This window comes from Ambystoma mexicanum, chromosome 2p (assembly GCF_040938575.1).
Source record: "Ambystoma mexicanum isolate Mex_15411 chromosome 2p, UKY_AmexF1_1, whole genome shotgun sequence".
Taxonomy (NCBI): Eukaryota; Metazoa; Chordata; class Amphibia; order Caudata; family Ambystomatidae; genus Ambystoma; species Ambystoma mexicanum.
In genome coordinates, this window is record NC_090923.1 from 433,940,878 (window position 1) to 433,953,699 (window position 12,822).

Genomic DNA, 12,822 nt, shown 5'->3' on the forward strand with positions numbered 1-12,822 from the left:
CTAGCTGTGGGGTCACCGGGCACAAGAAAGGGGTCTCCAGTCACGGCTCGCTGCAGGATGCCTCACCACCGCCTCACCAACCGGACCGGTCCGTGGGCACACTGATTTCTACTCCCGTCACCTCAATCATGAAATCCGCCAGACGAAGGGGAACCGACGCGAGCCCCGGCATCCAAAGTGGTCCTTCACAGAGGGGAGTGTACTCTTCAGGGCAGTCGTGGCTGCTATCCCCAGCACTGTAGGAAAATCAGAGGAGTCCCCAGGGGCTTTCTAGCTAATCCGCACTGATGAAAAGTAGGCCAACACACTGGTAAGGAGTTGTAAGATTGCCTTTATTGATGGAAGTCTTACACAATTTAAGTAAACAAGTCTTACTCACCCTTTCCTCATCAACGTCCAACTGATCCTCTCATAACAGACTTGCTAAACTCACTTCTGGATTGGAATATAGAGCACATTCAACTATATACACAATGTGCTGCAGCTAATGCACAACACTGGATTGAATCCTTAAATAAACACCCTAGATGATCCAGTAAAACATAACAGAGAGCCACTAGAGAACATGAGAGGGTAGAGCCGTACATGGATAAGGTATATACATACACACGCTCCATAAAGCAGTATACAATTATTTGTGAAAAGGCTTTTTGAGCTCCTGAAAATGAGTACAGTCAATTTCCCACTAATTAACCAAATAAGCCTTATGTTTCTACAGTACCCATAGTCATTGCAGTAGCAAGTTTGTTTTGCACAGGGGCCACATAGTAGCTAATAGCTGTTCACAATATTCTTGGACTACAGCGATCACATCAATCACTCCAGCCTTCAAGATTTTGCTATGGTTTCCCATATGAATAGATTATAATTATAAACTATTTTCCTCGTCAACAAAACTCCAAATAAAGGTTCACTAGCCATTACCCATGTGTGATGGATTCTCTATTCAAAATGCTACTCTTCTCTCTCTATTCAAAAGGCTACCCTTCAGGGTACACTCTTCAGATCCCCCTCAGGCTTGAAAAAGGTCTTCTTAGATTTAACACTCACCTATTTTTTGGTGCCTTTGGACCAAGATCACACTGAAAATTGCTCAACTTAATACCCATCTTCATTTTGTTCCTCAGAGATGGTCCCACCAATACCATCAAGATATGATTATGCAGAACCTGCCTTTCAGCCATGGGGACTGCATGCAGACCATCTTCCTTTGCCAGTACAGACGCTAAATGAAAATAGCTAATCAAAAGTGGTAGATGGCTACATTTATAGGGAGAGACTGATGAACCAACAATGATGGAGCCTCACAGGCAAGCAAGTAATGGAAGGAAAACATTATGGCACCAGACGACTCTACCTGACCAGCAGTGGTGGGGACACAAAATGGTAGGCTGTCCATTTATGGACTCAGCTAAGCCAGTTCTATTCTACCCGGGGGGGGAAGAGCATACATATATTTGCAAGAACCATCCTAGCAAGACTAAGGCAGAGGGAAAGAATGGAGGAAGTTTGAGAAAGCAGTTTTGCCAGACAATTCCAGGATAAGAGCAGAGCATTTGTGAAGAGGCCATGTCTCCCCATGAGTGCTGGAGAAGGGGTGCTAATATCACTGTATAGCAAGCAGTTGAAAAAGAACACTGACAATATGGGAGTGTGCAAGACGAAGTACTGAACCGCAGGGGAGAGGTGCTGATATCCATTTAAGAGCGCCTAAGAAGAGGCGCTGATAACTCAGCGCATTGATGTCACCAGTTCATTGTAGCGCTTTATAAACGCATATACAATACAAAACAAGAGCATTTAAGAGACATTAAACCACTTTGGGAGCAACTAAAAGGAGGTATCGATATGATATCCAAGCACTAAATATGTGTTGTTGATGCAATGTATGAGCCCTTGAAAAGATGTTTTCACATCTTTGGGAGAGCATTTTGGAACAGCGGAGGAGAAGGTTTAAGTTACGTACCTGTAACTATTGTTCTCCAGCATGGGCCTGGCATGAATTCACATGCTCATGAATATTCCCAGTCTGGGTGGAAATTCTGGGTACAAGAAAAACAGTTTCACTTTCACTTTAAAACTATTTCTCCTCTAAACCAATCACTGTCCTGTGGGTCATACTGCCCCATCCAATGACAGACCGCTCCCTAAGCTCCACCCCTCATGGCCATCATCAGATTTGGCAAGCACGTAAAGTGGCAGTATGAACCAAGAAGAGCCACAGAGGGCAAGGAGGGAGGGGGCACATGTGAATCCATGCTGGAGAACAATAGTTACAGGTAAGTAACTTAAACAATCTCTAGCATGGGGTCTGGCATGGATTCACATATTCATGAATAATGATTACCGTGCAGTACATATACTCAACCACGGGAGGTGGTAAGGCTCAACAGAAGCAATAAACACTCACCTCTGGAACAGACTCACCTCAAACAGGTTGCATAGCACCACTTGGCCAGCTTGGGACTCCTCCCTGGAATCCCAGTCTATGCAGTAGAACCTTGTGAAGGTGTGTGTGGACTTCCAAGTAGCAGCCCTGCAGATGCCGAGCAGGGGCACACCAGAGAGAAATGGTGTTGTTCCTGCGATGGCTCTGGCGGAGTGGGCGCTCGGCCGCCTTGGCAGTGACCTGCTAGCCAGTCGAGGACAGTGCACGATGCAGCGGGAGAGCAACCTGGAGATGGACTCCTTCGATAAGGCTTTTCCGTGATTTACAGGTCCAAAGTTAATGAACAACTGAGATGTCTTCTGAAAATTCTTTGTACGTGCCACGTAGAACTTCAAAGCACGAGCAACGTCCAGCGAATGCAAGGCCCTCTCCACTGGAGACGAAGGATAAGTAAAGAAAACAGGTAACACCAAAGGATTGTTGAGGTGGAATTCTGATGGTACCTTTGGCATAAAGGTGGGGTGTGTTCGCATTACCACCCTTGAAGCGTGAAAAGACAAGTAAGGCTGCTTGCAAGCCAGGCCTGGATCTCCCCAATACACCCACGAGGAAGGCCATCTTCCACGAGAGAAACTTGAGCAGGACTTGATGCATAGGCTCAAAAGGAGCTCCCATGAGCCGGGGCAGGAGCTTTTACCGGTGGAAAAGTCCTGAAGAGCCCCTTGAGGAACTCCTTGATGAGTCTGAGCGGCCACAGCAAAGGTCTACCCAGCAACCTGGTGTCCCAGGATATGACGGTGATATGCACCTTGATAGAGGCGTGAGCCAATCCCGCCTTGGCCAAGGAAAGCAAGTATGGTAGAAGTTGAGGGGCTGTGACACGAAGAGGGGTAATCTTCTGAGCCTGGCACCACACAGAGAAGCGCTTCCATTTATGGCTGTAGCACTTAAACATTTATGAGGCTCTGGCCGTGGCCAGGACTTCTTTACATTCCACAGGTAAAGCATAACCTACAAACTCTAGGGTTGCAGGAACCATGCCATTGGGTTCAGCGACTCCGGGTCGTGGTGCAGAATCGTCACTCCCTATCTGGTGAGAAGGTCCGGGAACAGTGTTAGCCTGATGGATGGGGCCACTGAGACACAGCAGGTACGGGTACCAGATCTGTTGCGGCCAACTGAGGCGACAAGTATTATCTTGCAATGGTACTGTTTGAGTGTGTTGATCACACACAGCTGGAGTGGAAACGGAGGAAAAACGTACAGGAACCGACCCGTCACTCCCATGGGAACAAGAACGCGTCCCTCATGCTTCTCGGCTCAGGAAACCTGCTGATAAACGTCTGGCGCTTGTAGTTTGCTGCAGTGGCAAAGAGATCGATCTGCGGTTGGCCCCATTTGTTGAACAGAAGGTCCACCTGGTTCTGACGAAGTTCCCACTCGTGGCAAGAACGCAGCTCCCTGCTGAGCGAGTCCGCAATCGTGTTCATGATGCCTGCTAGGTGAAAACAGACAAGGAAAATGTCCTGACGAATGGCCCAGTGCTACAGATCCTCGGCCTTTTTGGAGAGTGCCGGAGAGCGGGTCCCTCCTTGCTTCCAGATGTAGAACACAGTGGTGGTGTTGTCTGTCAAGATCCTCACTACCCTGCCCTTCAACGATGGCAGAAAAGACTTGAGGGCCCAGAATATGACACAAAGTTCCAGGACGTTGATGTGGAAGCCTTTTTCTTCTAGTTGCCAGAGGTCTCTGGTGTGTTACTGTCCAGTGTGGGCTCCCCAGCCTTCTAGAGAGGCGTCCATGGTTACGGTCTCCTGGTAAGGTGGAACATGAACTGAGTCCCCTTGATGAGATGCAGCGGTACACCCCACCACTGTATCATCCAACTGAACTTCTCGTTGAGGGATATCTTGTCCGCAAAAGGTTGCCGTTACTAGCATCCACCTTGCATCCAGGAACTCCTGTAGAGGCCTTATCTGAAGTCTGCAGAGGCGGACGAGGCTGAGGCTGATGCAGGAGGACATCATGCCCAGCAGCGACTTGATGGCCCGCACCGTTGCCATCTGTGCCGATGACAAGCGCTGTACTTTCCCTTGTATAGGCACCGCCCTCTTTACTGTGTTAACTGGGCACCCAGAAACTGTGTGTTCCGAGATGGCGTCAAGTAGGACTTTGGATAGTTCACGGAGAACCCCAACTCCATCAGCAGAGGTACGGTCCTTGATGTGTGCTGGTTTGCCAGAGCGTGGGGGCGGGATCGCACAAGCCAATCGTCCAGATAAAAGTAGAACGTGGATGTCCTGTAGAGAAAGATGCGCTGCCACAGGGGCCAAGTACTTTGTAAAGGACCTCAAAGCTGATTTCAGGCCGAAGGGCAGAGCCTTGAACTGGTAGTGCTGACCCTGAACCACAAATCGTAGGAATTTGTGGTGTTTCTTGTGAATGGGGATGCGGAAGTAGGAGTCCTCGAGATCCAACAACTTCAGAAAATCCCCTTCCTCCAGCTGGCCGAACACATGTTGTAACGTTACCATCCAGAACTTTTGGCATTTTAAGCACGGAGACGACGCAGATCCAGGATTGGCCTCCAACCCCCTGTTTTCATTAGAACCAGAAAGTATCTGCAATATATTCCGGAGCCCCAGAGGTGCCGGGGGAAGATTTGATCGCCCTATTCTGTACCATGGGACACATCTCTCGCAGAAGCTGTGCTCCATGTTGTTCTTGTCGTGGCACCGGTGGAAGACGAGGACACCTGCGCTGGAAGGGGTGCCCCTGTCCGAGAGCGTCCAGCACCCATCTGTCGGTGATCTATTTTCACGTGCTGACTAACTTAGTCAGCCGCCCCTCTACCCCCCCTACTGGGATACATAAGTGAGGGCCCACGGTCACGGCCTGCTTAGGGTGTCAGGCCATGTCCTGTGGGTGGTGCCAACGCTGTCCGCCACTGCCTTGAGCGACCCCCGTATGATTCTTGAGTGGAGGAGCGTAAAGACTAAGTATGGGGTAGTATATCCCTTGGAAGATCTGCCGGGGTTTCTTCTGGATGAACGAAAGGATGACAGCCGACATTGTTGCAGGGTTCCCATGGAGCGCACAGTCTCCATGTAGGTCTTTATGACTTGTAAAGACTTGTCGACAGGCTTGTCAAAGAGGTTTTCACCACTGAACGGCATATCAAGCACCCTAATCTGAACATCCTGGTGAAAGCTTGTTGCCTTCAACCACCCTTGTCGACAAAGGGGCACGCCATTCCCCATCTGGCCGAATCCTGTGTCACTGTAATGGCATGGTCCGAGGCCACTTCGTCTTAAACCGTTCTAGTGCCTCGACTGTCTTGTCCTCGGGCAGGAAGTCTAGAATAGGTCCCATCATGCACGTTAGCTCCTGGTCATATCGGGACAAAATGGCCAGGGCGTCAGCCACCTTGAGGGTTGAGGATGCTGTGTAGATTATTCACTTGCCCATTGCGTCCAGCTTCTTCCCCTCCTAGTCTGGAGGTTAAATGGCTGCAGACGATGGATTCATCGAGTGCTTCCTGGCTGCGGCTGAGACCACTGAGTCGGGCAAAGGCTGAGATCTTAAGCACCTGGGAGCTGAATCCGGTTCTCTCTACTTTTTCGTCAATCTGTCATGCTTCATCTGGGCCGTACTCTGCTTTCTTCATTAGCGCCAGGCCCTCCTCCCAGATATCATCCAGGAAAGGAACTGGTATGAAGGTCTTTCTTCTGGACTTACACCGCTGGTAAAGGAACCCTTCTTTAGTTTCCTCGGGTACTAACTAAAATATTTCAGGGGCCCAGGATATCATGGGATGAAAGGATCCAATTCCGTCCGGTGGGGAGGCCCTATGGGAGTCGTCCGCGTGTGGTGTTACCCCATTAGCTGGCACAGAGTCGCCCTCCTCGTCGGTGCCTGTAGCCATAGTAGCCGTGTCTGTGCCTTTATCCGTGTGCAGACACAAGTGGAGTGAGGTTGTGACGCAGTGGTGGTGGTGGAGGGGTCGGTTGAGGACCAGCAACCCCCCTTAGACTTTCTCTTCCGACGAGGTGGGCTCAAACTCAGAGGGTCCTGTGGTGGTGCAGGCCCCAGTGCAGTGTGGGCATCCTCTGCTGGATGTAGGTTCACCGCCCTCAAATTCTACTCCCTCGTGGTCTGTATATTAGTCATCAGGCAAATCATTGCAGCCGTTGTCGGAGCTTGAATAAATCTGCCCTGGTTTTTAAGGAGCAGCATGTGGGTCCACCTCCTATGGAGATTCCATCGAGGGTGCCTTATCCTCCTCTCTTACCTTCTTCAGGGGCTTCTGGGCCTATGCGTTTACAGGGCCTTTCCCCAACCCTGTGGTGTCTGCTGCCTCTGCAGCTGTATCACGGCTCAGGAGTAAGGAAACATGTGCGGTGGCCGTCATAGGCATCACCTTCATGGACCCGCTCTCCTTCAATGTTGTCATGGTGGACGTCATTGACGCTGATAAACAGTGTTTGGACGGTGTTAGGGGCTTTCTCTTAGAGCCCAAAGGATATCGACCTCCTCCCGAAGGGAGCTCACTCCGTGAACTGGCCGGTCCTGGGTGAGGCATGACCCTGCCTGCAGGTCGAGTCAGGGGACAGCCTGTTGTAGTGAGCTTTCTTGGTATTCTTGGAGAAACCACAGCACACCTCCCATCCCTCCTCATTGTAATCTGAATGCAGACAATATAAGCATTTACAATGTCTATCTTCTACGAATACCTTCCTTAATCCACACACATGCAGAGTTTGAAGAGGTTCCTGCCCTCCTCCTTCTCGGACATTGTCGAAAGGCACAAAGTAGGACAAAGGCCGGGCCTTCTCAAAACTTCAATGGACAATCAGACGGTGGGTGAAGATCTTCGCCGGCAGCAAAATCAGTCAAAATTACTAAATGTTCTATGGAAAAATTCAAAATTTCACAAAAATAGCCCGGAGAGCAACGTGAGGACTCCCAACACTGAAGCGGCCAGTACAAATCTGAAGATGGCCACCAGGGGTGGAGCTTAGGGAGAGGACTGTCATTGGATGGGGCAGTATGACCCAAAGGACAGTGTCTGATTAAGAGGAGAAATACAGTTCAAATGAAACTTTTATACTTTTATCTTTCAACAAGGATTCCCAGCCGGACGGGGAATATTCATGAGCATGTGAATCCATGCCAGGCCCCATGCTGCAGAACCAAGTGCTAGTGTTTGAGAATTGATGCTGCAAACCAATGGAAGACATGTGTGAGGAGGTACTGCTACCTGACGGAAGCACTTTCGAAGTTGTTTGGATAGATGGTAGGAATATCATTGAAAATATAGACTGGGTGGAGCATGCAGTCCAACAAGATTTTTTTTAAAGTAAGAAACCATTAAGTAAGCCTGGGAAACGGTTTTTGGTATAAAGGGCCACATTAGCACTAGTATCTTGAATAACCTTTATTCAGTGTCTTGATAGACTGAAGGACTCTTGCTATACTTCATCATGTAACAATGAAATGTAAGAAACTTCGCATTCAAACAGGAAAGAATTCAGTGAATGGAAAAGGAAAAGGGGAGAAACCCAGACGTGGAGAGATATGGGACTACCAAAAAACTTTAACCAAAAAAGGGATGGGTGGACGGTTTTGAATTAATCTGAACCACTGGCACTGCTCTAGGCAACCCTTCCACCCCAGTTTTTTAGCCTGTCTGCGCCATTGCAAAAGGGATGCAGCCGCATGCAAATCAGTCATTTAACGCCATTAATGGGAGCAGTCCAGACCCAAACCGATAGACCAGGTCCCCGCTGCACGGAAGCACGAACAACCGCAAACATATCAGACTTGTTGGGCATCCTCACTGAGGAGTAGCTCGATTCCCTATGGTGCAGCCAACAAGGGACCCACATCTGGGCATACTCGCTCTCCTATGGGGAAATAAATTATAACTAAAAAGTGATGAGTGGAAGGTTTTAAAATTGATCGAAACTACTGGCACCACTCTGGGCAACCTTCCACGCCAGTTTCTTAGCCTGTCTGGCAACAATGTACGAAAAAGGAAAAATACAAACTCCATTATAAAAAGTAACAGGATCCAGGATGAAGTATATTTGGTCCAACTTGGGTCCTTCCTCTCCTCTATCTCCATTTATACATGTGGTGTTCCCCAGGGGTCTAATCTCTCTCCCTGGCTGTTCAACCAATACCTGCCACTTCTAGCCCACCCCATTGCTGCTCTCTGCCCCAACTTCCAGTGCTATGCGGATGGCACTCAGCTAATTTTCAGGCTATCCAGGAGTGGTGTGCCGCCAATGATCTCTGCTTTAATGCCAGTAAGACTGAGATTCTCCTCATCGGCACTCCCGCTCCCTCCTTTCTTGTCTTGTCACTATCTGGCTGGCCTCTCTTGGCCCTCTTCCTGCTCCCATCTGCGAGGCTAAAAACCTCTGGGTAATCTTCGACTCCAACCCTCTCCTTCTCTCCTCAAATCGCTGACGTCTCTAAGAAGTCACACTACCAGCTGCACCTCCTCAGAGGTATTCTTCCTTTCCTCTCCTTCCCCCAGAAGCTCACCATCTCCAGAGCTCTGGTTCTATCTAGGCTGGACTATTTTTTTTTTTTTAAATTGTATTTGATTCAAGAAAAAGAATTAACATTTCGTTAGAACCCTTACAATTATTAATCATAATACAGATTAAACATTGCTAGAAATGGAGAAAATAAACCAATAAAAAAAAAAAAAAAAAGAAGTCAATAACCATTAAGAAACAATAACTTCAGTAAAATAGGTTAATTCTCCCCACTTCTTAAAGCCCTCCTTGGGACAATTTCATCTTTTCCTCTATTCAAGGGTTGCTTTCCGATCAGCACTAGAATACATTTGTCCTTCCCATTTTCTCAAAGCGCATCGGCGCTATTCGTGTGATCCATTTATCCTTAATATGAATCACAATTACCCCTCTTCCCCGCTTGCCCTATCCAGAGCATTTCTCATCTGAGCTAATTTAACAGATTCAATTTTTCCAATATATCGACAACTGTTGCGGTGAGCTTAATTTCATGGCCTGCAATCATTCTTTCCCAAAGATGTTCTGAAATTAGACCCTCCTCCTTATGTGTGAATCCTCTTAATTTTGCTAGTCTCAGGGACCGGGTCCCTTCACACTCCATTAGGATGTGACAGAGTGATTGGAGTCTTGGGTTGGAACATATTTTGCATAGTTTGATTGCAGATTCTTCTCGATTTCTTATTACCAATACCTCCCCTGTGGGGACCAGATTCAATCTCACCCACAAAAAGTTGAATCTTATTCTGGGGTCAGGGTATTTCACTAGGTAAGGCGGAAGCTGGCCTACATTTTTTTCCGCAGTCAAGAACTCATTACAAATCTTGGAGCTTCTTACCAAAGAAATAGTTTTAATCCAGTCTAACCGCTCCAGATCGAGTTTTACCATAAGAGGGTTGGTAATCAGAGTTTCAAGGTCAACATCTACTCTGTCCAACAAGTTTTTTACTTTTAGATACAGCCCTCTCAAGATCCTAGACTTTGAGTCTTTCAGGTGGCCTCCAACATCTTCATACAGTGAGCCCAACATAGGGGACATTATCTCTTTATATAGTGCGATTAGTTTCCATTCTGCGTGACATTCTAAAGAGATTAGGCCCAATTCAAACCGCAGGTTCCAGCCTGATGTGCTCATGGGAAGATTAAGGGAGTCCTTCCAGATTCTACCTTCTATTCTGGCCCAGTTTGTATTCCAGAGTGAGGGTTTAGCTTCTAGGCCATATAGAATATCCGGTATTAATTTGGCTACATAGTATTTGACCATTGGCAGGATAGAGAATTTGCAGTATTTAGTTTTGATTTTTCTCATGTGAGGGATCATTTCATAAGCCTTGGTGAGGATATCATGCTCTTGATTTCTCGGGCTGGCGTAGATCTTATAACCGAGATAGATTAACTCTGCCACGCGTGGTGTAGTCTGCCCATTCAATGACCAGTTTCAAACCTAATTTTCTTTTGTGGATGTTCAAACACAAGAATCTTAGATTTTAATGGGTTTATTGTTAAACCGTTTGTCTCTGCATATGCTGGACTATTGCAAAAGCCTATTTATAAATCTTCCTTCTTCTACTCTCCGCCCTCTGCAACTCATCCAGAGCAGGACTGCGAGATTTGTCCTTGGCCTCAAGCCCAGGGATTGTCTCTCTCCAGGACTGAAATCTCTGCACTGGCTCCAAGTGGCTGCAAGGATTAAGTTCAAGAGCCTCTGCATTGTCCACAAGACCTTCTGGGGCCTGGGGCCTCAATACCTTAAACTCCCTCTCCCTAAATAACTTCCTTCTCGAGCTCTTCGCTCATCCACCTCCCTCAGGGTCACTCGCTTCTCCAAGCAACGAGTTGGTGGTAGATCGCTCTTTGGCTGGGGCCCCTCTCTGGAACAGCCACCCTGCCTCCCTGAAACTTGAGGAGAACCATCTCCCGTTCCGGAAGCGCCTCAAAACCTTCCTCTCTGCTTCCGCTTTCTCTGCTTCTGCTTTCTCTCCTCCTCTCTCCTGCTGAATTCCTGGCTGAAACAAACTGCACTGGTTATGTGGCCACCCTCTGATCTCAGGCCCAGGTCACCTCCCCCGCCAGTTGCACACCTGCACTGCCTCCCTGGCAACCCCCTCACTTGGGGACTGTTTTTCTGTATCCCTACAGTCCCACTTCCAGCACTTGACACCCGATGTCTGCACTTACCCTTGCACTTGCCACCAGCTGGCCGTATTTTATTTTAATTATTGTTTCTTTATTCTATGTATCCCATGTACTGCACTGTCCGCTCCCTCTTGCCCCCCGCACTTTTCCCCTTCACCCTTACCATGTATTTGTGCAACCTGAATGACACCTGGCCTAGTAAGATTGTTGTCTCAGTTTCCCTCTGTTCCCCCTCCCTTGCCTTGTCGTGCCTTGAAACACTTGTGCATAGGCGCGTTATAATTGACATATCATATCATGTAACAATGATGGCGATAAGAGAACTTTAATGTTTGAACCAAATAAAAATCCAGTTGTTAGCAATTATGTGAAAGGAAGACTGTTGGTATGTTTCCGAGAGGACACGAAAAACAAGAGATCAAAAAGAAAACTTTCAAGGAAAAAATCAAAAAGTGGTTTAGAAAGGAACGTAAATCAGGAGGTTACAAAATGCCCACCTGGAAATTGTCAAGTTGTAAGGTCACTGACAAATCTATAAGTGACAAACAGCCTGTCGCTGATCCCGGAGAAAAGAGTACATATAAAGAAAACTTAAAAAGCCACAGGATTAACAGCTACAATTAATAAAGTAATGAGATAAACAGATTTAAAGTTGCCTCTTAGCGGTTTTACCAGTGTGTCACAGGATAGGAGCGCCATACAGAAATTCAAATCAAATGCATTAAATATTAGCATTTCTATACTCGCACAATAGCCCTATCTGTAGTAATGCCTCCTTTGAACAGGACATTCACTTTTATATAGGGAATTACTAAACTGAAGAATTAACACTCAGGCAGATTGCGCTTAGTTTGGGATGCACGAACCATGCTTAATCCTGTGTTCACTAATCTTCGTGGCTGCATTTCTGCTGGGTCTTAGTTAAGTCACATATGTTCATTGAGCACAATGAGGGAATTCAACACAATGCTCAATAATTAAGAAATTAGTTATGTAATTTTTTTTTTGATCTATCCTGCACCCTCCAAACAGGTTGGCTGGAAACAGGTAAGGTGCTTTCATTACTAAGTCCATTTCATATGGTCACTTAGCAACCCTTTCTAAACATTCCTAATTTAGTAAGACATTATGGATTATAAAACAAACATTATTAAAGGCATCATAATGCAGGTAGATAAAATATTGCAAAATATGAAGAGCAGGTCTATCCCATAAATATGAAGAGCAAATCTATGCCATAACCTAAGTAGCATTGCAAAATAGAAAAACAGTCAAACAGATGAATCAAATTGGCCTTAAAAGCAGTCATTTTCTATAAACCAACGCAGTATTATCGGAAAAATGCTTTCTTTCCCCATTTCGTGGTTTCAGTGTCAACTTCTGTATTAATACAAAATCCTTGACAAGGCACTGTAATGTTCTCCAATATACCGTTGGTTGAAACCAAATGTATCAAGGGCTTTTGTATATTCCCATTAAGAATTTCAGCCAAATATCTCTCCATGGAGTCTGGTGTGCATAATTTCAAGTATGGTGAGATGCATTTGGCCAAAAGAGCCAGATCCTGAATTTATTTTTTAACCAGATAGCTTTTTCTGACTCATTGTATCGAGCTCTGAAGCATCCCAGAGAATAAAATAAAAGGGTACAAAATTTGCAGCAAACATTTGTTAGATCTTGGCATGTGTATTATTTTTACATCTGTTGCTAACAAATAAAGTCTGATCAGTAGAAACAGATTGCTTTATAAAA

General features: G+C 46.6%; 1 protein-coding gene across 2 annotated transcripts in view; it reads right to left on the reverse strand.

Annotated features, from left to right (window-relative positions):
• Positions 1 to 12,822, reverse strand: part of SUCLG2 (succinate-CoA ligase GDP-forming subunit beta) — a 732,334-nt gene that overhangs the window by 489,031 nt on the left and 230,481 nt on the right. The window lies entirely within an intron of this gene.